This window comes from Pelodiscus sinensis, chromosome 15, assembly GCF_049634645.1.
Source record: "Pelodiscus sinensis isolate JC-2024 chromosome 15, ASM4963464v1, whole genome shotgun sequence".
Lineage (NCBI taxonomy): Eukaryota > Metazoa > Chordata > Testudines > Trionychidae > Pelodiscus > Pelodiscus sinensis.
In genome coordinates this window covers 1,535,680-1,559,978 of record NC_134725.1, presented here as the reverse complement: position 1 = coordinate 1,559,978, position 24,299 = coordinate 1,535,680, and the positions used below count along the sequence as shown (strand labels likewise).

The window sequence follows — 24,299 nt, the reverse complement described above, 5'->3', positions numbered from 1 at the left end:
CTCCCTTTCCCCTGCTGCCCAGCCCCCGTCTTCCCTCGCCTTCCCACCACTGCCCTTGTCCCCTAGCTCTTCCCCGATTCAGGCCCAGCCCTCTTCCTCTGAGGGCTGGGAGCTTGCCATGGGGAGGCGCCACAAGCGAGCCTGGCATTCCACCCCACCCATTGAGGGGGAGGGCAACCTCCCTGTACCTATGGGGGTGCACGCTGGAGCCATCCCTTCCTCTGAGCCCCCGGATGTTTCACAGTGCCGTGAGGCAGTTGAGGTGACCACGGCAGTTGCGGGAGGGGTAAACACCTCCCTCCCGGGGTCCCCGCAAGAGGGGGTGTCCATGGAGGATGCTCCCACTGTTCCCACCTCCACTAAAGAGGTGGCTGCTGACCCTGCCGCTGCTGAGGGCTGCCACCTGGCGGTGGGCAGTGGACTCGCCTTCCTCTCTCAGGAGGTGGAGGCTTTGGGGTTCACCCCAGCTGCCTCAGAGGGGGATCACCATGTCCTGGAGGGACAACAACTGTCCTCTCCTTCCCTTTCTGACCCACTGCCTTCCCTTCTCCCTGCCTCTGAGTTGCCCCAGGGTGTGACCATCTGCCTGGCCATTGGTAGCACTTTGGCCGTGGCTGCCGAAACCCTGCAGGCTCTCAGCGGGCGGGACCTTCCTTCACTTCCCATCACCCCCAGCGCTGGGGTCTCTGGTGCTGCACTCTCTGTGGCGCTAGAACCCAGTGCTGGGGAGACGTCAACTACCCCCACCGCTGTCACCGATTCCCTGCCCTGTGAGGAGGCACCGCATCCTGGTGCCTTCTCTGCTAACGCTTCTCGCCCCACTCCCACTCCTAACCCCTGCCCCACTCCTGCTCCCTGTTCAACCCCTCTCCCAATTGAACTTCCCACGACTCTTCCTGCTCCCCCCTACTTGTCTTTTCCCTAATCCCCCACCTCTGCCCCCCCTCCCCTTCCTCCTCTTCCTGCTTTTCCTGATCCCCTCCCTGACCGCTTTTCCTTCCCTTACTCTATTGCTGCTGCCCCCGGGGCTGCTATGTTCAGCCCAGATGTTGGCCCCTGGGAGGCAGCTTTCATTTCTCCTGCTCCCAGCACATCTGGGGCTGTTCTCCCTCCACCACTGCCCCTACCATCTTCCCAGCAGGGACTCCAGAGTCCCTGCGTCCCCGTGTTGATTGGTCACAGGGCGTGCAGAGGGGTCTGGCCCCAAAGCATTCAGAGGCCCAAGGCCCCGATGCCAGATGTGCTGAAGGGCGAGATGTGCTACTTCTTGGAGGACATTCATGGCTCCAAGAACAAAGTAGCTCTCGCCCTTCAGTGCTGGGGAGATTTCCATCTCATCCTGCAAACGGTGAGGGCCATCTTCGGGGAGGGTAAAGGGACCAGGCAGCGGGAGGCTACGTCTTACCAGCGGGTCAGTGGCTTCCGTGATGCCCTGCTTACATTCGGGTATGGTCATGGTTTTCTGCGGGGCCCAATGGGGACCGCTAACACTCCTGCCGATGAGGATCTTCCCCAGCCCTCTCAATGTCGCTGATCATCTTTATCACTCTGAATACCCGGGGCTGCGGGTCTGGTCTCCGCAGGTGTTGGGTACTCTCCTTCCTTCAGGAGGGGGGGTACTCTGTCATGTTCCTGCAGGAGACCCACACGGCTCCGGCCGCCGAGGCTAGGTGGTGGCTGGAGTTGGGGGACAGGGTTTATTTCAGCCACCTGTCGGCCCGTCAAGCTGGAGTGGCCACCCTGCTCTCCCCAAACCTGCAGCCCCAGGTGCTGGGGATCACCGAGGTCGTGCAGGGTCGCCTGCTGCATCTCTGGGTTTGGATGGAGGGGCTGACATTAAATCTCGTTAACATCTATGCCCCGATGTCCGGCCTGGAGAGGCTCTGTTTCTATCAGCAGGCATCTGCCTTCCTCGGCTCTCTGGATCCTCGCGAGTGCCTGGTCCTGGGCGGGGACTTCGACTGCACCCTCGAGGACCGGGACCGTACGGGGACCGAGCAGTGCCCGGCCGCCACGGACGTCCTCAGGGAGATAATAGATCATCACTCCCTGGCGGACGTCTGGTGAGACCTCCACCTGAGCGGGGACACGGTGTTTACCAGGTGGTGGGTCGACGGTCATTCCACTCCCAGTTGGACAGCATTTATCTTTCTCATCATCATCTCTTCCGGGCCCACTCCTCCAGCATTAGGTCAGCCCTATTCTCAGATCACCACTTGGTGGCCGTGACAGCCTCTCTTTCCTCAGAGAGGCTGGGGCCGGCCTACTGGCATTTCAATAACAGCCTGCTGGAGGATGTCGGCTTCGTAGCATCTTTCCAGGAGATCTGGATCACCTGGCGTGGGTGGCGACGTGCCTTTCCCTCGGTGCGGCGGTGGTGGGATGTGGAGAAGGTGCTCGCATGGCTCTTCTGCCATGACTACACCCGGGGGGCTAGCCAGCGGAGGGATGCGGCTATAGAGCAGTTGGAGCGGGAGGTTTTAGAGCTAGAGAGGCGGCTTGCCACCGGCCCCAGAGATCCATCCCTCTGCTGAGTGTACCGGGAGAAGCGAGAGGCACTCCAGGCCCTCGAGGACCTTCGGGCCCGGGGTGCCTTTGTTCGTTCTCGCATCCATCTCCTTTGGGACCTCTGCGGTCACCAGGCAGTGAGGACCTCTGCGGCGGCTGGGCATCCCTCGGTCCCCGTACGGTCCTGCTCCTCGAGGGTGCAGTTGAAGTCCCCACCCAAGAGGATCCAGAGAGCCAAGGAAGGCAGACGCCTGCTGGTAGAAACAGAGCCTCTCCGGGCCGGATGTCGGGGCGTAGATGTTAATGAGGTTTAATGTCAGTCCCTCCATCCGAACCCGGAGATGCAGCAGGCGGCCCTGCACAACCTCGGCATTCCCTAGCACCTCGGGCTGCAGGTTCAGGGAGAACAGGGTTGCCACCCTGGCTTGATGGGCCGACAGGTGGTTGAAATAGACCCTGTACCCCCACTCCAGCCACCAGCTAGCTTCGGTGGCTGGAGCTGTGTCGGCCTCCTACAGGAAGATGACAGTGTACCCTGTTGGAACAGAGTCTGGACACCATGTATGAAGCAAGCAGAAGGGTTTATTACCACACAGCGCTGGTGGCGTGTCACTTCGCTTGTTAGGCTTGGTGAACACTGCCAGACAATAGGTTAGAATGGATTATATAAGATGCTGATGGGCGGATGAAGTGATGGGGGGAGGGGGAGATCCCGGACCCAGACCTGGACCCCCTGGATAGGTGCTAACTATGAGGCAAAATGAAAGTAATAATCTAAAGGTTACATATTGTTTTCCACCCATAGCTTACAGAATACCTTATATCTAGTTAAACAAGTACTTAAACAACGCAGACATCAATTGTCAATTATGTGTTAAGGGGCGATGTGTCTGTTAGCGGCAGGAAGGTATCTTTGCACAGATGTGATCCATTGGTGTTGCACCTGGGGGATAAAAGCAGAGGCAGTAAGGGTACATGAAAATTGTGTATTTATTCCTAGCACCATTGAATACGTTATGTCCTGTCTCTCACCCGTAGGGCCTTTCCCTGGGATGTAATTGTCTGGGTATTTATCTTTATGATGACCTTCCTTCGATGGGCTAAGCAGTGGGGCGGGGGGGGGGGGGGGTAGCCTTCATGTACTGTGCCTTTGGTATAGGTGTTTGTGTGCCTGTTCCAGACTTGCAATTTAGAATAGGGGTTCTTAACAGACTATCAAAGCCTGCCTCAGAAATTTTTACCCTACAGTCCCTCCTCTTCACCTCAGGGTTCACAAACCTGCCAGGTTAAATACAATAATTTTTGTGTTTTCAGTTTGTTTCCAGTACAGCACCAATACCAGTAGGAAGGTCAGGATGGACACTCCCCACATGACTTGACAGAATATCACCCAAACCCACCCCCATGGTATTCTGTCGCCAGTGAAGGCGCTGCCCATAATCCTTGTCTTGACTTTTACTGCCTGGCTGAGTGCCGTGGAGTATTTGGTTTTGGCTTGGTCCACAGTTTCCCCTATCTGTGTGTATCTCAGACGGCCGATCCCAATGTGTAGGAGAGAGAGAGAGAGAGAGAGAGGTCTACAGCCTTACCTGAGAGCCAGCGGGCCTGCGGAGTAGGTCACAACCCACTCCTCACTTGCTTTGCTTCAGCAACTGGTATCACTGGCCCTGCTCCTAGTCCCACCACCATGATGAAGATGGCGGTGCTGAGCAAAACCTTCGGACAGAAGACCGTCAAGTTTCAGCTGGAGGAGGATGGCAAGTTCTACATGATCGGGTCTGAGGTATCAACTGACCCGGGGGGGGGCCGCAGGACAATGGCTCACCCCATTCCACCTTGGGCACCTCTTTGAGAGGCGCTTACGGGAGCTGGGATCCAGCCAGAGGGAGGTGGGGGAAATGGGTTGGTTTTGGGGCTGAGGTATTGTGTGTGTGTGGGGGGCAGGTGGCGATTTGTGTTGTGACAGATTTCTGTTACCAATCTGCCTGAGGCGTCAGGTGATCGGGCTGAGGCCACAGGATCGTTAGGGGAGGAGATGACGGAACACACCAAGTGTCTAAATTTTAAAGCTTTATTGATAAAATAATAAAATAACAGTGGAGAGTGATGGGTGCTTCCCACGTCACTCAGAGGAAGGAAGAAAGCGTTAGCATCCCAAGCCCTAACCCACTTTCATACTCACACACTCACTACCCGAGGCTGGCCAGGCCTGGGTGTAACGAAAGAAGAAGAGGGGGAAGGGTGGACGGGAGTTCGGTCCTGTGCGTACAGGTCGTCCAGGGTCTGCTGTGATCTCCGAATTGCTCCAGCTCTCAGCAGGGTCTTAAGTCCTGGGATCCTTTGGGGGGGGGTGTTCCATTCCGCAACCTCTGGTCCTGGTGCTCTTTGTGACAGTCCAAACCGGTTTTCTGTGGTCTCTTTGACTTTCCCAAAACACACCGGCTAGACTCTGTTGTTCTCTTTGCTTTCGTCCGTGCTGGCCTTCACTTGTCTTGATTATTATGGGCTGGCTCTGCTCAATTGAATTTGTCTTTCTTATGGCTGACCAGTGGATTCCAGGCCCCCCTCTTTCTTGGCCAGCAGCCGAGAGTCAGATGTGTGCTGTGGCCTTGAGCTGGCTGGAACCAACGTCTTATCTTCAGGCCTAGCAGGAGTGGAGTTAACCCGTTCTCTGCTCTCTTCATTCACCCCCGCCCCCCTTGGCCTCTGGCGACCTGCAAAGGAATCCTTCATTCATTCCACACTCGCACCTTTGACCCTTCCCAAAATGGCCTGCGATGCTTGCAACAGCATTAGCAATATTCAATGCTGACCTGTCTCCCCAGGGGGACCCCTTGAGGGAGGGGTCCATTGGGGTGTGACAGTCCCCCCCTTGACCCCAAATCAACATTTTGTTGGGAGGGATCACCACTTAGGTTTCCACCTTTCCTCCGATATGGTGGCCAGGGTTACTACTGGTCTTCTACATAAGCAGCAATACAGTATGCACAAAATTATCAGAACAGCAACAATTGCATACATTAACCAATAATGATTCCTGGCTTCATTAGTAACAGAGCATAACACATCACCCTGTTGGCACTCTAATGGCGGTGGTGAAGGCAGCTTTCTCCAGATTAAATGTGTGTTGTAACACCGTGAGGAGGTGGCATCTGTCTGGAATACGGAAAGTTGCTCTTGGATGTGCGCCAACGGGAGAAACACATTGGGCGTTATTCATGAAAAATTAAACACAACATAGTTAGAAACATTAACAGTCTGTTGCAAAATGGCAGGCCAATGCACTGAAACATTTTGTGTTCGTGATCTTAACAGTAAGTCGAGGGGACCCTTGGGGTCGGTGGCCCTCCAAACACACGCTGAGGTATTGGTAAACAGATGCAATGCAGTGGGGACATATCCCAATGCCTCCCCTTCCCAACAGATGTATTGACCCACCTCATAAAAGCGGCCTGGCACTGCCTTCTCTTTACACACCATTTGATGGGGCTCCATAGGCCAGAGCTGCCAGGTGTTGCCTTCTGCAATCCATATGTGTTGATAGTCCAGGGACGCCGTTGTTGTATCATGCAAGCAAGGTACTAACAAACTTCAACAGGCCTTTATTTACCAAAGGTGAAACCTCTTTAAAAAGCTGCTGCTGCCCCCTCTGTAGCTCTCACTCAGCCCTGGCTCATCTCTTCCCCCCTCCTTCCTGTTTCCTGTGCTTCCAGACTCCCAACAGCCAGTGCTTCCGATTCTAATTATTACAAGCAGCATCTAAAACACCACATTCCCTCCTCTCTTAAGAAGCTCTCAATTATAAAATAAACATTGTGGCTGTGTCTAGACTGCATCCCTTTTCCGTAAAAGGGATGCAAATTAGACACATCGCAATTGCAAATGAAGCGGGGATTTAAATCCCCCCCACTTCATTTGCATAAACATGGCTGTCGCTTTTTTCCGGCTCGGAGCTTTGCTGGAAAAAAGCGCCAGTCTAGACGGGGATCTTTCGGAAAATAAAGCCTTTTCCGAAAGATCCCTTATTCCTCTTAAAATAAGGAATAAGGGATCTTCCGGAAAAGGCTTTATTTTCCAAAAGATCCCCGTCTAGACTGGCGCTTTTTTCCGGCAAAGCTCCGAGCCAGAAAAAAGCAGCAGCCATGTTTATGCAAATGAAGCGGGGGGGATTTATATCCCCGCTTCATTTGCAATTGCGATGTGTCTAATTTGCATCCCTTTTACGGAAAAGGGATGCAGTCTAGACACAGCCTGTTGGTCTAACCACAGCAACAAATATGGAACAAGCCACTATACTGTTGGCAGAAATATTACACTGAAAACACTGTAAATACTGCATAACATAGTCTCTAGTCCAGACAGGTGGTCGTCTGGATCTGACAGACCGTCTCTCAAACCCCGGTTCCAGTGTAATGTCTTGTTGTGTTGATGCTACGGTGAAGTCATACAACGCGGACTGGGTGTTGGCATCATCTCCTCTTGGTGCATAGGCAGGTGCAAGATAAGAAGCATTCCATACCCGCCCATCAGAAAGTCGATAGGGGTAAGGTCTCTTCTTCTCTATGATTTTAAGAGGAGATGTGAATTTATGGTCCCCTTTGTGTAAAATTCCAGGTTTTCTTACTCTAACGAAGGAACCACACTCAAACTTCGGTTCCTTAGCACCCCTCCGTTTGTCTGTGAAAGCCTTATACTTTGCTGGATTGTTAAAGGCAAGACGTGATGCATCAAAAGAGGATGATGTGAGAAAAACAGTTGAACAGAAGCAAGCAATGTTCAGTTTAGTATTCATCTGTTTTCCATGCAGTAACTCTGCGGGTGATCTTTGAGTTGTGGCATGTCATGTAGCCCTGTAAGCTTGCAAGAAATCAGTAGTGAAGGTTAGCCACAATCGCCCTTCCAGTTTAGCCGTTTGCAAACTCTCTTTCAAACTGCTGTTAAACCTTTCGATTTCCCCATTGGCTTGAGGGTAATATAGGGATGATCTTCTATGTAAAATGTTCCTCTCTGCTAGAAAAGTTTCAAATTCCAGGAAAGTAAATTGACTACCGTTATTTGAAACCAGTTCTTTGGGGTTACCTTCTCTGCTAAAAACTGTAGAGAGGAACTTAATTACTGTAGCAGAAGAGATTTCCGATGTAAACGCTACCTCAGGCCATTTACTGAAATAGTCTATTAAAGTGATGGCATAATGACAGTCAAGTGGAGCAGTATCAAAGGGTCCTACAATGTCAATCACAACTTTTTCCCATGCAGAATCAGGAAGAGGAACAGGCTGTAATGGTGGGGTACATGTCACTGCTGTCTTATCATGCATTTGGCAAGTGACACTGGATTTTATGATTGCTTCAGTTTGGGAGTCCATCCCTGGCCACCAATACAGATCCCGTAGCCGTTGTTTGGTTCTGACAATTCCTTGATGAGTATCATGTGCCAGGTGTATGAGTTTTGACTGTAATTCTTCTGGCACAAGTAGCTGGTGTGTACCTTGTAGCACACAGCCATCAAGCAAAGAAAGTTCATCCTGAACTCTAAAATAAGGCAGCAAAACTAGGTCAAGGTTTTTAGGGTTACTGGGCCATCTCTTTGTCAGAAATTCCCGTAGCTTTTGTTGAATTGGACATGCTGAACAAGCAGCTTGGAATTGCTCTCTTGTAACTGCATTAAGAGTGCTTGTAATAAGCGCAACGACTTCATCCTCATCCTCCAGTGAACCATCTGGTGAAGACAAAGGCAGGTGAGAAAGGCAATCAGCTATCACATCTTGGTTTCCAGGCTTATATTCCAGTTCATAATTGAAAGAGAGTAGTCTTGTAGAACATTGAGCAATACGATTTCCTGCTCTTCCCACTCCTTTTGTGGCTAGCAATGTTGTCAAAGGGCTGTGGTCTGTGCGCAACTTGAACGTGTGGCCCCACAGGTAAGTTCTCCATTTTTCAGTAGCCCAGACACAGGCAAGTGCTTCTTTTTCGACTGTAGAATATTTTCTCTCAGCATCACTCAGTGTCCTTGAAGCAAATGGAACAGTCCTCTCCGTGTTGTCCTCATGAAGTTGTGTGAGGACAGCCCCAAGTCCATAATCAGAAGCATCAGTAGTCATGATTGTGGGCAATGCAGGACTGAATAGTGCAAGTACTGGACTATGTACAATCAAGTCTTTCACAGTTTCCAAACTAGCTTCTGCATCCGTTGTCCACACCAAGGTTGAACTTCTCTGTAGTAATTCTTGTAATGGTTCAATGACAGAAGCATAATTGGGAATGACTTTTGCATACCAGGAGGTTAGACCCAAGAAGGAACATAAGGTTTGCAAATCAGTTGGAGGAGGAGCATTTGAAATTGCTAGGATATGATCTGGACCAGGTTTTAGTCCAGCCGATGAAATTGTATGCCCCAGAAAGGAGAGTTCTGTTTGTCTAAATTTGCATTTAGACATATTGAGCTTGAGGCCTACTGTGCTGATGCAGTTTAGTACAGATTGCAGATTATTGTCATGCTCCTCAGAAGTATTGCCAAACACAATAGTATCATCCAGATATTAACTATTAACTTGGCCTGGCAGAAGGGTTACACTTAGAAGTATTAAACAAAGATCTTTTTCGTTGTTTCAAAAGGTGTTCCAGTACTTTAAAATTGCCTGATATTACCCAGAACATTTCATGTTCGAGTGCTGAAAAACTGAGAATTTGCATCCCATAGCTAAGTCAGTCTTATTTATTTTTAATTACCTCTAAATCTACCGTATTCATAATTCCTGTTCCAACACCAACCCCTCCTATTATGGTGTTTGCTAAATCTCACTTGGTTCAACTATAGGGGCTTTGGTGTGTCTTTATAATTAAAATCGATTTTCCTTTATTCCAAAAAGGAGCAGCCTGACATGCCCAATAAAAAGGAGATACCATGCCTGTAGAATTCAGGGGAATCCAGAGGGTGGGTGAAATTCCTGTGACGGGTGAGATCACAGATGACCCCTTGGGGGTGCCTCCTGGGGTGCTGACCCGGCCACTGCCACTCGCCTTCCTGCTCTCTGGGGCACCTCACCGCCCAGTCCTGCTGGGCCAGCTCCCTGGTCTTCCCCAGCCAAGGCCCCGAGCTGAGGTCCCTGCCCCCACCGAGAAGCAGCACAGACACTGAACCTCTTCAGGTCCAAGGAGAGTGCAGTTTAGGGCCCAGCCTCCTGAGAGAGCACTCCCCAGATGGGATCAGACCCCAAAGAATTAGCTAAGCCCCCTTTAGCAATGGAAGGGGGAATGTGCACACTGGTTGCCCCCCAGGTAACAATCGCTTACTCTGGGTTTGATAGAAAATAAAAATGGTTTTATTAAGTTGAAGCAGTAGGAGTGAAGTGGCAATAAGTGAGAACAGGCAGAGCAAAGTAGGTTACAAATTAAAAGAAACAGAATCGCTTGACATTCTACACTGAAACCTCAGTGCAAACTTAATCAAACTCACCCTAAAACCTCTTTTTCAGCTGCCACTCTAAACCAGGGCTCTCTACCCCCCCCCCCCCCCCGGGTCCCTGGCTCCTTCCTTCAGGTGCAGCCCAGCCAAAAAGACCCAGGCCCCTGCTTTCCTATTCCTTTTGTTAAGGAGTTGAGGCCACTCCCTACCAACCACTGCTCAGACTTAAGGACAAAAGATTGTTTAACAGTGGCTCTTTCTTATCAGCACAGGGGACAAGTATCAGACAACAAGGAGACAGAGGAGACAGGGAGTTAAGAACAGACATAGAACAGAAACAAGGTGGCTACGTCTACACTGGCCCCTTTTCCGGAAGGGGCATGTAAATTTCACGAGTCGTCGTAGGGAAATCCGTGGGGGATTTAAATATCCCCCGCGGCATTTAAATAAAAATGTCCGCTGCTTTTTTCCGGCTTTTAAAAAAGCCGGAAAAGAGCGTCTACACTGGCCCCGATCCTCCGGAAAAAGCGCCCTTTTCCGGAGGCTCTTATTCCTACTTCAAAGTAAGAATAAGAGCCTCCGGAAAAGGGCACTTTTTCCGGAGGATCGGGGCCAGTCTAGACGCTCTTTTCCGGCTTTTTTAAAAGCCGGAAAAAAGCGGCAGACATTTTTATTTAAATGCTGCGGGGGATATTTAAATCCCCCACGGATTTCCCTACGACGACTGGTGAAATTTACATGCCCCTTCCGGAAAAGGGGCCAGTGTAGACGTAGCCGGTATGTCTACACTACCCCGCTAGTTTGAACTAGGGGGGGTAATGTAGTCATCCGCAGTTGCAAATGAAGCCCGGGATTTGAATTTCCCGAGCTTCATTTGCATGAAGCCGGCCGGCGCCATTTTTAAATGCCGGCAGTTCGAACCCCGTGCCGCGCGGTTACACGGGGCACGGACTAGCTAGTTCGGATTAGGCTTCTAATCCAAATTAGCTGTACTCCTCATGGACAGGGAGTTTAGGGAGTTTCCTTATCAGTTCTCTAAACAAGCTGTTCCCCTAGCTCAGCAGGTACAAGAATGCAGCTTTTTGCAGCTTAAGCCAGTATCTAAGGTACGCCCCTGCTTAAACTATGTCTCCAGTTCTGCTCAGGGATTACCCAGAAACCTTTGTTTGCCTCTCTTTGGCCTGTCTCAGCATGACCGCTCTAGGCTCAAATTTCTAGGGCCTAACACTGTCCTGTTGCCTGCCCTTTCCACCCTGGGGAGGCCTACCTCCACCATCAGCCCTCTCCCATTGGGCTGTAAGGACCCACCCTCCACCACATGCTGTCTTTCCGCCGGCAGGTGCAGCTTCAGATGCCGCCGGCGGTGCGCAGCAGTGTGGCACTCGAGGGGTCCTTCATGGTGCCCTACCAGGGGACCCTCTACCGGGTTCATTATTCAATGGGTGAGGCCCGGTACTTCCTCTGCTGGGCCGGTCAGAGGAGGCGTCCGGGCCCCCTGGGGCCCGGGAGGGCGCCAGCCCCAACATTGCTGGCCCCCCTGGTAGTCCAGCCTCCGTGGCTGTGCCTCCGCCAACCGATGACTCTGCTCGGGGGCCAGAGGTGCTCCCGCCGGCGTGCCCGGGTGAGCAGGCGGGCCCCGCCTCTCTTCAAACTGTCTCTACGGGGCCCGAGGAGGAGAGGGTGGTGCAGTCGCTGCCAGGTGAGGGAGAGGGCTCCCTCCAGGTGGAGGTTTCCCCGCCCTCCTCTTTCTCTCCCCTGCCTCAACGCCCACCCCGAACAACAACTGCACCCCCTGGCCTCGCCCCTGCTGACCAGCTGTCCACCTCAGAGGGCTGGACGCTCGTCCGGGGGAAGCGCAGAGCGCGGGCTCAATTTCCTCCCTCTGACAAGGAGGGTGGGAAGGCCCCCCTCCAAAAAATCCCGAAGGACGCCAGCGCTGCCGAGAACACCCCTGGCGAGCGTCAGCAGGACGGCCCAGCCAAGGAAGCTGTGGCAGCGAGGCAGGATGACGCCTCAGGTGGAGCTCCCCCAACCCTGGTACCAGCTGAGCCCCCCGTAGCCACCGCTGAGGTAATTGTTGCCTCGGCGGCCGGCGGGGAAGGCTCTGGGGCCAAGGGGATGGAGCTTAGCTCCATTTTTGAGGAGATCGAGGCCCTGGGTCTGACCCCACTCACCCAGGGGGAGGATGAACCTCTCCCCGCGGGCCTCGGTCTGGGCGGCAACCCTGATTTACTTACAAACCCGTCTCTGGCCCTGAATCCTCCACCTTCCACCACCGTCCTCATCCCCACCTCCGTCCCTGACCTAACGTCCAGTCCTGATCTTCCCCCTCTTCCCGTCCCCACTGTGGTTTCCGTTCCCCTGCCTCCTTCCTCCCCCTCCTCTCGCCCTCATCACAATACCCACACTGCCTCCCCCCTCCCCACAAACCACTGTTATTGCCACCCCCACAGGGGCCACAGTGCTCTCGTTAACTGCAGGCGGCCCTCAAGGGGTGGTATTCGTATCTCCGGTCCCTAGTCCCATAGGGGCTGCCTTATTCCCTCCACCGCCCCCTTCCACACTAGGGCTGGGGACAGGCAGCACAGCGCCATCGCTGTTGGTGACACACCGGGGCTTGGATCCCTGCTGGCCCGTCTCCGTGGCCCATGACCTCCATCTGGGGGCCCGGACGGAGGAGAACCCCGGTATCCCCTCAGTGCTGAGGGCTGACCTACTCCAGTTTCTCACAGATAACTGCAGGGCCAAGGGCAAGGTGCAGCTCGCCCTCAAGCGCTGGGGGGATTTTCACTCCATCCCCCGGGCTACAAGAGCCCTCTTGCAGGAGGGGAGAGGGACCAATAGGTAGGACATCGCGGCCTACCGACAGACCCGCAGAAACCAGGACGCTCTCCTTACCTTTGGGTCGGAGTGCGGTCTGCTGCGGGGGGGGCGACGATCACCCTCCCCGCGAGGATCCACCCCAGCCCTTATCATGAAGGACACTGTCATCGCCACCTTAAATGCCCGAGGCTGTAGGGCGGGTCTCCGCAGAAGCCGGGTGCTCTCCTTCCTTCGGGAGGGGGGGTACTCGGTGGTTTTCCTGCAGGAGACCCACATGACTCCTGCCGTATTTTAGCCACCTTAGTGCCCACTCGGCCAGGGTGGTCACCATGTTCTCCCCTGCCCTACGGCCTGAGGTGCTGTGGGTTGCCGAGGTTGTCCCGGGCCGCCTGCTGCACTTCTGGGCCTACGTGGAGGGGCTGACAGTCAACTTAGTCAACGTCTACGCCCCGAACGTGGGCCCAGACCAGGTCACCGTTTATCGGCAGGCGGCCACCTTCCTCGACACCCTGGATCCTCGTGAGTGTCTGGTCCTGGGTGGGTATTTCAATACCACCCTCGAGGACCGGGACGGTGCAGGACTTGTGAACTGCCAGGCCGCAGCAGGCATCCTCAGGGAGATCGTGGACCATCACTTCCTGGTGGACGTCTGGCGAGACCACCACCTGGACGACAGTACCACCTTTACTTTTGTCCGGGTGGGGGACAATCGGTTGGATCGCATTTATTTATCACATTTCCATCTGGTGCAAGCCCACTCCTCCAGCATTCGGCTGGCCCCGTTCACGGACCACCATTTGGTGGCCGTGAAAGCCTCTCTTAGTTCAGAGAGTCTGTGGCCGCCCTACTGGCATTTTAACAATAGCTTGCTGGAGGAAGTGGGCTTCATGGCGTCCTTCCGGGAGTTCTGGCAGGCCTGGCGGGGGCAGCGGCCCGCCTTTCCCTCAGCGCGGTGATGGTGGGACATGGGGAAGGTGCACGCCCGGCTCTTCTGTCGCGACTACTCCCGGGGCGCCAGCCGGCAGAGGGATGCGGTGATAGATAAGTTGCAGTGGGAGGTTTTGAAGCTTAAGAGGTGCCTGGCGTCCGCCCCCGAGGATCCGCCCCTCCGAGAGGCGTACCGGGAGAAGCGGGAGGAGCTCTGGGCCCTCGAGGACCATCAGGCTCGGGGCGCCGTTGTTCGATCTCGCATCCGTCTCCTTCGGGAGATGGATCGCAGCTCCCGCTTCTTCTATGCCCTGGAGAAAAGGAGGGGGGCTAAAAAGCACGTCACCTGCCTTTTGGCAGAGGATGGCACCTCCCTCACGGATCCGGCGGAGATGCGTGGAAGGGCCAGGGCCTTCTACGCCAGTTTGTTCTCCCCGGATCCGACCGAAGCCGACGCCTGCAGGGCGCTCTGGACAGAGCTCCCGACGGTCAGTGCGGGCAACCGGGACCAGCTAGAGCTGCCTCTCACCCTGGCCGAGTTCTCGGAAGCCCTCCGTCTCAATAAAACCCCGGGCATGGACGGGCTGACCGTGGAGTTCTACCGCGTGTTCTGGGACGGCCTCGGTTCAGACCTCATTACCGTTTGGGCCGAGTCCTTGGAGAGGGGTCCTCCCTCTGTTGTGCAGGCGAGTGGTGCTACCGAAGACGGGGGACCTCCGCGACCTACGGAATTGGCGTCCCGTCTTGCTCCTCAGCACGGACTACAAGGTCGTAGCAAAAGCCATCTCGCTGCGACTGAGGTCCGTGCTGGCGGACGTGATCCATTCCGACCAGACCTACACCGTCCCGGGCCGTAGCATCTTTGATAACCTGTACTTGGTCCGGTATCTCTTGGAGCTTGAGTGTAGGGATGGTCTGTTGTTCGCCCTACTATCCCTGGACTAGGAGAAGGCGTTCGACAGGATGGATCACGGGTATCTCCTGGGCACCCTGCAGGCCTTCGGCTTCGGGCCCCATTTTGTGGGTTTTCTCCGGGTGCTGTACGCCCTCGCGGAGTGTTTGGTCAGGCTCAACTGGACCCTGACCGAGCCGGTCAGCTTCGGGCGGGGGGTACGTCAGGGGTGTCCGCTGTCGGGCCAGCTGTACGCTCTGGTGATCGAGCCCTTCCTCTGTCTCCTCCGTAGGAGGTTGACGGGGTTGGTGCTTCGGGAGCCGGAGCTGTGGCTGGTCCTGTCGGCGTACGCCGATGACGTGCTCCTCGTGGTCCAGGACCCGGGCGACCTGGCACAGGTAGAGGCCTGCCAAGCCGTCTACTCGGCAGCCTCCTCCGCCCGGGTCAACTGGGTCAAGAGCTCTGGCCTGGTGGTCGGGGACGGGTGGCGGGCCGGCTCCCTCCCACCCGCGCTTCAGGCCATCAGGTGGAGCGTGGGTCCGCTGATCTATCTGGCAAGGTTTGGACACCAGGGTGGGTGAGCGGCTGCGGAGATGGGCAGGACTGCCCCGGAGGTCCTGGCCAAGCTCCAGAGGACAGCTCTGGAGTTCTTCTGGCCAGGACTGCACTGGGTCTCTGCAGGGGTCCTGTCTCTCCCCCTGGAGGAGGGGGGCCAGGGCCTGGTCTGAGTGTGCAGACTCCTCTTTAGTGCAGGTAGTCCGGCATGGGGCACCTTGGCGCGCACCTTCCTCCGCCGCCTCCGAGGGCTCTGATACGACCGGCAGCTCTTTTTTATCCAGCCGAGGGGTCTTCCGTGAGACCTCTCAGAGCTGCCGGAATTCTACCAGGACCTCCTCCAGACCTGGAAGCTGTTCTCGGCGACCAGGTCCGTTGTGGCCTCCGAGGGGGCAGACCTCCTCGCGGAGCCCCTGCTCCACAATCCAGCCTTGTGCGTGCAGGTGGCGGAGTCTCCCTCGGTGCGCCGGAGGCTGATCCTGGCAGAAACCACCATGGTCGGAGACCTCCTGGACTACGACAGGGGGGATTGGGTGGATCCCCGAGCACTCGCTCAGCGCATGGGGCTCTCCACCCCCCGAACTCCCCTGCACCTACTCCAGGAGGTGAAGGTGGCCTTGCCGCGGCCCGCTCTCGATTTCCTGCAGCTGTCCCTGCGAGAGGGTACGCCCCGCCCCTCCGTCCCTTATTATCGGGCCCCTGTTCCGCGGGCCCCCCGGCCTCCCCATCCTTGGACCCCCAGCCGGCTGCAGTATTTGCAGCCCGTCTGCTTCCGAACCGCGCCAAGAGAACACCTGTACACACTAGTGCTCCACACTCTGCATTTTCCGGCTTGCCCTCCACGCTCAGCCCCAAAGTTTGTTGTCTGCCACGCCCTTGCTCCAGCTAACCTGTTTGTGTGTGTGCCCCGCCCCACCCCTCCCAGCTGTAGCCTTGCCTTGTCCCGCCCCTGTCTACCCCAGTATTTCTATCCTCCCCCAGTCTCCCAATAGTCCCTTGCTGCTGTCCCACGTGCCTAGTCTCCCCCGAGTGCTTGTGCCCCATCCCCCCCTTTTTAGTTAGCCCCCCTAGTACACTGCACTCCCTTCAGTGACTCCATAGTTCCCCCTGTACCTTAGTGTAGCTGGAGGAGCCAGCCCAGTCCTGCACCAGTTACTGTGTCCCCTTCCCCACCCTGCCAGCGCCCTCCTCTTCTGTCTTCTGCCTTGCAGGGAGGACTGGTTGCTAGCCCCTCAGTTCTCCATCCGCGTCCCGCCTGTGCTAGCGCCCTCCCTCCCTGCAATGAGCCAGCAGAAGGGAGTGGCTGCTTTCCCCTTTTTCCCTTCCTCCCCAATCACGACCCCCCCCCCTTTACCTTGCATCCCCTTCCCTCGCGGTCCTAACCCACCAGCGCCCTCCTCCTCTGCCACAGCCCCACAGGGAGGAGTGGCTGCTAGCTCCCCTTCCTCAGTTTCCCTATAAGTTCCCTTCCTCCGCCAGCGCCCTCCCTCCCTGCCAACAACTCAGGAGGAGGGAGTGGTTGCTTCCCCCCTTCTTCCTCTAGCACCCCACCCTTACCCCTCCTCCCCCCCAGCCCCGCCCCTCACTTTGCGCCCTCCTCCTCTACCTTTAGCCTGCAGGGAGGAGAGGCTCCTACTCCCTTCCCTCAGTCCCCCCCGCCTTCTCAGAAGTTCAGTGTCCTCCTCCCTAGCCTTCCATCTAGCGGGGAGGAGTGGCTACCACCCTCCTCTGTCCCGTCCCCCCCAGTTGAGCACCCTCCTCCCCTGTCTTGGTCCTAATGGGGAGAAGTGGTTGTTTCACCCTCCCCAGTCCCTCCTCCCACACTGGTCCCCACCCCCCCATGCTGGCTGATTGGTGGGGAGGAAAAGTGGATTCCCTAACCCTTCCCCAAAATCCTCACCTCCTCCAACTCCCCCTCCCCCCCGGCTATGATGGAGGAGGTCCCTGCCCCCTCCCCAATCCCTGTAGATCCCAAAGGTCCCCCATTGCCACCGACCCCACAGACTGCTGCGGCTGACCTCCCAACCCCTGACCCAGGTTCTGCACCTGCCACGGCCAATGCTCCCCGCGTTGCAGGTGAGCCCTCCACCTTGGCTGGCAAAAAGGGCCAGGGGACAATGAAGAGCAAGGGCCCGGCCAAAAAAGCTAAATCTCCTGTGGCTGAAGCCGCCCCATCCGTTGCAGCCCTTCCATCTGCCGCACTCTCTCCTTCCCCTGCTTTTCCCCCCACCGGCTCTGGGGGCGATCCTTCTGCAGCCCCCCCAGAGCATATGCCCAGGTGGCCGCTGTCGCCCCCCCACGTGCTGCTGTGTCATCTGCCCCGACTGCCGCCTCCTGCTCCATCCCTGGTGGCCGGAGCCCCTTCCCCACCCTGACCAGGAGGCACAGCATCCATTGTCTCCTGGTCGCCGCCTCGCCCCATGTCGAAACATACGTGCGGGCGTTGGTGAGGGTGGTGGGGGCCTCGGCCGTGGTGGCGGCCTCCAAGATGTACGGCAAGGCGGTGTTCTTCCTTGCCTCGGAGGCCGCCGCCCAGGAGGCGGTGGAGAGGGGCCTGGCAGTGGGGGTGTGTGCACGTGCCCCTCGAACCGCTGGAGGACCTGGGCATACGGGTGGTCTTAACCTCCGTCCCGCCCTTCCTCCCCAGTGCTGCTCTGCTGCCTTCCCTCTCCACCCTGAGGAGGCTAATATCAACTATCAGCCCTCTCCCGCTGGGCTGTAAGGACCCCGCCCTCTGCCACATGCTGTCCTTCCACCGGCAGGTGCAGGGTGACGTTCAAGAGGTCCTTTATGGTGCCCTACCAGGGGCCCTTTACTGGGTTCACTACTCTTCGGGGGAGTCCCGGTGCTTCCTCTGCTGGGCGATGGGGCAGGTCTGGAGGGACTGCCCTTTGGCTCAGTGGGAGGAGGCATCGACCCTAACACTGCTGGCCCCCCTAGTAGTCTGGCCTACGCGGCCGCCCCTCCTCCAACCGACAGCTCTGCTTGGGAGCCGGAGGCGCCCCCTCTGGCGTGCCCGAGTGAGCAGGTGGGCCCCGCCTCAATTCAAACAGTTTCTGCAGGGCCTGAGGAGGAGACGGTGGCACGGTCGCTGCCGAGCGAGGGAGAGGGCTCCCCCTGGGGGAGGTTTCCCTACCCCTTTCTCTCCCTCCCTTGCCTCAACGTTCCCCCCCCCAAACAACAACTGCACCCCCTGGCCTCGCCCCTGATGACCAGCTCTCCACCTCCACCTCGGAGGGCTGGATGCTTGTCCGGGGGAAACGCCGAGCCCGCGTTCCCCGGGCTCAATCTCCCCCCTCTGACGAGGCGGGTGGGAAGGCCCCCCTCCGAAAAATCCTGAAGGGGGGGCAGCACTGCCAAAAATGCCCCCAGCGAGCGTCAGCAGGAGGCGCTGGCTGAGGAAGCCGTGGCAGCGAGGGGGGATGATGCCGTCCCCCCCCTGCAGAGCCCATCCCCGAGTAGGCCTCGGGTGGAGCTCCCCCGGCCCCGGTACCAGCTGCACCCCCTCCCGCCGCCACCACCGAGGTAATTGTTGCCTCGGCGGCCGGCGGCGGGGGCTCTGGGGCCAAGGGAATGGAGCTTAACTCCATCTTTGAGGAGATCGAGGCCCTGGGTCTGACCCCGCTCTCCCAGGGGGAGGACGACCCTCTGCCCGCGGGCCTCGGTCTAGGCAGTGACTCTGCTGTTCCACCCCCTCCTCTCCCCAACCCTATGACTCAGATGGCTGACCCTGTCCTCACTCTCGGGGCACCCCGGTGTTGCCCATCGGCCCTGCAACTGAGGCCGCCGAGCCCTCAGGGTGGACAGCTGGCGCCGACCGGCCGGGTCCCGGGCTTGAGGGTGCCTTGCCTACACCCTTGAGGCGGGGCGGTCACCTTCCCTCCCTGTTGGGGGCCTGACGACGAACATCTCTGTAGCTGACGCCGAGGCGGCAGATATGCATTCTGCTTCTCCACCTGAGCCCAGTGTCGGCGTGGGCCCCCTTCCCGTCCCTGCCCCCCCAATTCCCATTCAGAAGGCGCTGCAGCCCAAGTTCTGGTCCCCTTCCCTGTCCCAATCCTCCCCTTACCCCCATTCATGCCCTTGGTCCCGATCCCACCCTCTATGAACCAATTTCCAGCCCCGAGTCCTCCCCCATCCCCGATCCCTCTCCTACCATTACCGTTACCCCCCTCTCCGCCACCAACCTTCCGTCCGGCCCTGTGCCCACCCTTGTTCCCGCCCTTGCCATGATGCCCTCCCCCCCGCAGCATCCCCACATGCCATTGCCGACCCCTCGGACAGCCCTCAGGGGGTTGGTATTTGTGTCCCCAGTCCCTAGTCCGTTAGGGGCTGCCTTGTTCCCGCTGCCGCTCCCTCTCCCGCCGGGGTTGGGGCGGGCTCCGATACGACAGGCAGCTCTTTTTCATCCACCCGAGGGGCCTTGCGCGAGACCTCTCAGAGCTGCTGGAATTCTACCAGGAACTCCTCCGGACATGGAAGCTGTTTTCGGCGACCAGGTCCGTTGTAGACTCATAGTATCAGAGGGGTAGCCATGTTAGTCTGAATCTGCAAAAGCGACGAGGAGTCCTGTGGCACCTTATAGACTAACTGAAGTGTAGGAGCATAAGCTTTCGTGGGCAAAGACCCACTTCGTCAGATGCATGCATCTGACGAAGTGGGTCTTTGCCCATGAAAGCTTATGCTCCTACACTTCAGTTAGTCTATAAGGTGCCACAGGACTCCTCGTCGCTTTTGTAGACTCATAGACTTTAAGGTCAGAAGGGACCATTATGATCATCTAGTCTGACCCCCTGCACAGTGCAGGCCACAAAATCTCACCCACCCCTCCTAGAATAATCCTCTCACCTATATCTCAAAGCCTTCAAATACTTTGAAGACCCCAAGATGCAGAGAATCCTCCAGCTGTGATCTGTACCCCATGCTACAGAGGAAGGCAAAAAACCTCCAGGGCCTCTGCCAATCTACCCTGGAGGAAAATTCCTTCCCGACGCCAAATATGGCGATCAGCTAAACCCTGAGCATGTGGGCAAGACTCACCAGCCAGACACCCAGAAAGTTCTCTATAGTAACTCCTATCATCCCTCCATTGACCTATTTCCCACTGATAATGAATGGTCAATTAGTTACCAAGATCATGTTATCTCATCAAACCGTCCCCTTCATAAACCCATCTAGTTTAATCTTGAAACCAGATAGATCTTTTGCCCCCACTACTTCCCTTGGAGGCCGTTCCAGAACCTCACTCCTCTAATGGTTAGAAACCTTTGTCTAATCTCAAGTCTAAACTTCCTACTAGCCACCTTCTATCCATTTGTTCTTGTGTCCACATTGGTATTGAGCTTAAATAATTCCTCTCCCTCCCTGGTATTTATCCCTCTAATATATTTAAAAAGTGCAATCATGTCCCCCCTCAGCCTTCTTTTGGTTAAAGTAAACAAGCCAAGCTCCTTGAGTCTCCTTTCATAAGACAGGTTTTCCATTCCTCGGATCATCCTAGTGGCCCTTCTTTGTACCTGTTCCAGTTTGAATTCATCCTTCTTAAACATGGGAGACCAGAACTGCACACAGTATTCCAAATGGGGTCTCACCAATGCCTTGTATAATGGCACTAACACCTCCTTATCCCTACTGGAAATACCTCGCCTAATACATCCCAAGACCGTATTAGCCTTTTTCACGGCCATGTCACAATGGCGGCTCATAGTCATCCTATAATCAACCAGGACTCCGAGGTCCTTCTCCTCCTCCGTTACTTCCAACTGATGTGTCCCCAGCTTATGACTAAAATTCTTGTTATTAATCCCTAAATGCATAACCTTACACTTCTCACTATTAAATTTCATCCTATTGCTATCACTCCAATTTACAAGATCATCCAGATCTTCCTGTATGATATCCCGATCCTTTTCTGAATTGGCAATAGCTCCCAACTTTGTGTCATCCGCAAATTTTATTAGGACACTTCCACTTTTGGTGCCAAGATCAGCAATAAAAAGATTAAATAAAATTGGCCCCAAAACTGATCCCTGAGGAACTCCGCTAGTAACCTTCCTCCAACCTGACAGTTCACCTTTCAATATGACCCGCTGTAGTCTCCCCTTTAACCAGTTGCTTATCCACCTCTCAACTTTCATATTAATCCCTATCTTTTCCAATTTAACCAATAATTCCCCATGTGGTACTGTATCAAATGCCTTACTAAAGTCGAGGTAGATTAGATCCACTGCATTTCCTTTATCTAAAAAAATCTGTTACTTTCTCAAAAAAGGAGATCAGGTTGGTTTGGCACGATCTACCTTTGGTAAAACCATGTTGTAATTTGTCCCAATTGCCATTAGCCTCAATGTCTCTAACTACTTTCTCCTTCAAATTTTTTTCCAGGATCTTACATACTACAGATGTCAAACTAACAGGCCAGGCCTATAGTTACCCGGGTCGCTTTTTTTCCCTTTCTTAAAAATGGGAACTATATTAGCAATTCTCCAGTCAAATGGTACAACCCCTGAGTTTAGAGATTTATTAAAAAATTTTGCTAATGGACTTGCAAGTTCATGTGCCAGTTCCTTCAATATTCTTGGATGAAGACCATCTGGGCCCCCCGATTTACTCCCATTAAGCTGTTCAAGTTTGGCTTTCACCTCGGATATGGTAATATCTACCTCCTTATCCTCAGTCCCATTTGTTAACTTACCATTATCCCTAAGATCTTCATTAGCCTCATTAAAGACTGAAGCAAAGTATTTGTTCAAATATTGGGCCATTCCTAGATTATCCTTAACCTCCATTCCATCCTTAGTAATTAGTGGTCCTACTTCTTCTTTTTTTGTTTTTTTCCTATTTATATGGCTATAAAACCTTTTACTATTGGTTTTAATTCCCTTTGCAAGGTCCAACTCTACCTGACTTTTAGCCTCTCAGTTTATCCCTACATGCTCTAACCTCAATAAGGTAGCTTTCTTTACTGATCCCTCCCATTTTCCACTCCTTATATGCTTTCTGCTTTTTCTTAATCACCTCTCTGAGATGCTTGCTCATCCAGCTTGGTCTAACACACCTGCCTATACATTTTTTCCCTTTTCTTGGGATACAGGCTTCTGACAGCTTCTGCAACTTTAACTTAAAATAATTCCAGGCCTCCTCCACTTTAAGATCCATAATTTCTTTAGTCCAATCAACTTCCCTAACGAATTTCCTTAATTTACTAAAGTTAGCCCTTTTGAAATCAAAAACCCTAGTCTCAGATTTATTTTTGTTTATCCTTCCATTTAATTTAAACTGAATTAGCTCATGATCACTCGAGCCAAGGTTGTCTCCTACAACCATTTCATCTATGAGGTCCTCGCTACTCACCAAAACCAAATCTAAAATAGCATCCCCCCTTGTTGGTTCAGCAACTACTTGATGAAGGAATTCATCAGCTATCACATCTAGGAAAATCTGAGCCCTATTATTATTACTAGCACTTGTTCTCCAGTCTATATCTGGAAAGTTGAAATCTCCCATGATTACGCAGTTTCCATGAGTATTTACTTCATTAAAAACATTAAAGAGGTGTCTATCCATATCCAAATTGGATCCTGGTGGTCTGTAACACACCCCAAGCACTATCCCAGGGGAGGATCTGATAGTTTTCTTCCCCAATGTGATTTTTGCCCAAACGGACTCTGTCTTCTCCATTCCATCACTTTTTATTTCCTTACAATCTACCTCATCTTTGATATACAATGCGACTCCACCACCTTGACCCTTATTTCTGTCTTTCCTAAACAGCACATACCCTTCAATACCTGTACTCCAGTCATGCCTAGTATTCCACCATGTTTCTGTTATTCCTATAATATCTGGTTTCACTTCCTGGACCAATAGCTCTAGTTCCTCCTTTTTGTTACCTAGGCTCCTCGCATTGGTGTACAAACATCTTAATTTTTGCTGTTTGGCCTCATTCACATTCTTTACCCAATTTGGCCCAGATGTTATACCTCCAATATGACCTATTAGACTAGTATCCACCCCACCCTTCCTCATGTTCATTCTCCTACCCCCAGCTATATCCTTTCTTACTTCGTTTTCCTCCCTCTCAGTGTTAAAATCCGGCGCAGAGATTACCTGGGCATCTCCCAACCGTCTCCCCCAAATTCCTAGTTTAAAGCTCTCTTAATAAGTTGAGCCAGCCTCCATCCTAGAAGTCTATTTCCCTCCCTACTTAGGTGAAGTCCATCTCTAGAGAACAGTCCTCTGTCCATAAATGCCTCCCAGTGAGCATACATCCCAAAGCCCTCCTTATAGCATCACTGCCTAAGCCATCTATTGATCATCATAATCCTGTCACATCTTTGTTGCCCTTCTCTAGGAACAGGCAGAATCCCACTAAAGATCACCTGAGCCTCAATTTCCTTGAGCATCCTCCCCAGCCTGGCATTGTCTCCCTTAATTCATTCCAGCGAGAATCTAGCCGTATCATTTGTTCCTACATGAAGGATGATCAATGGATTCCTTCCTGCTCCGTTAATAATCCTCTTCAACCTCAGTTCCACATCTCATATCTTAGCACCTGGCAGACAGCACACCCTTCTATTCTCTGGATCAGCTCTGGTTACAGGCCTGTCTATTCTTCTCAATAAGGAGTCCCCAATCACGTAGACCTGCCTTTTCCTAGTGACAGTGTGATTCACTGGTCTATCTCTAGCTTCCTCTGGCTGCAAGTCCTTGCCATTCCTATTTTCCCTTGTAATCCTCTTTAACCCATCCTGTATCCTCCTAATGCTCATTATTGGTGCTGTCTCCATTAAGTCTTCCCCTTTATCTATGGGACTAACCACTCTTCTCTTCTTCCTCACCCTTCCATCTTCATTATCTACTTGCTGTACCCCTTCTTCATTCTCCAGCTCCACATACCTGTTCTTGAGCTCTATTTTTCCTTCACTGACCCATCTTTTCCTCTGCCTGGTTCTCTGAGTCACATGCTTCCACTGTCCATTTTCTTCGCCCAGCAGTCCCCCCTCCGAGGCCCTTGATCCTGCTTCCATCTGCATATCTAAACTTTCCCCTTCAGCCACGTCATGCCTTTGCCCCATCATCTGCTCAAACCCCCTTCTAAACTCGACCAGAGTTTCCACCTGCATCTCCAGTCCTCGGATCTTTTCTTCCATCAGCTCTATCAGGCGGCACTTCATGCAAACAAAACTCC

At 54.1% G+C, this 24,299-nt stretch overlaps 1 long non-coding RNA gene and 1 pseudogene across 1 annotated transcript; one reads left to right on the top strand and one right to left on the bottom strand.

Annotated features, from left to right (window-relative positions):
- Positions 1–3,178: 3,178 nt before the first annotated feature.
- Positions 3,179–5,131, bottom strand: LOC142818379 (uncharacterized). Its single transcript, XR_012895875.1, has 3 exons — positions 4,691–5,131; positions 4,098–4,224; positions 3,179–3,451 (listed from the first exon to the last, which is right to left on the bottom strand). It is a non-coding gene; the product is annotated as an uncharacterized LOC142818379 (long non-coding RNA).
- Positions 5,132–13,064: 7,933 nt separating this feature from the next.
- LOC142818377 (putative E3 ubiquitin-protein ligase HECTD4) overlaps positions 13,065–24,299 on the top strand; it is a 31,474-nt pseudogene continuing 20,239 nt past the window's right edge.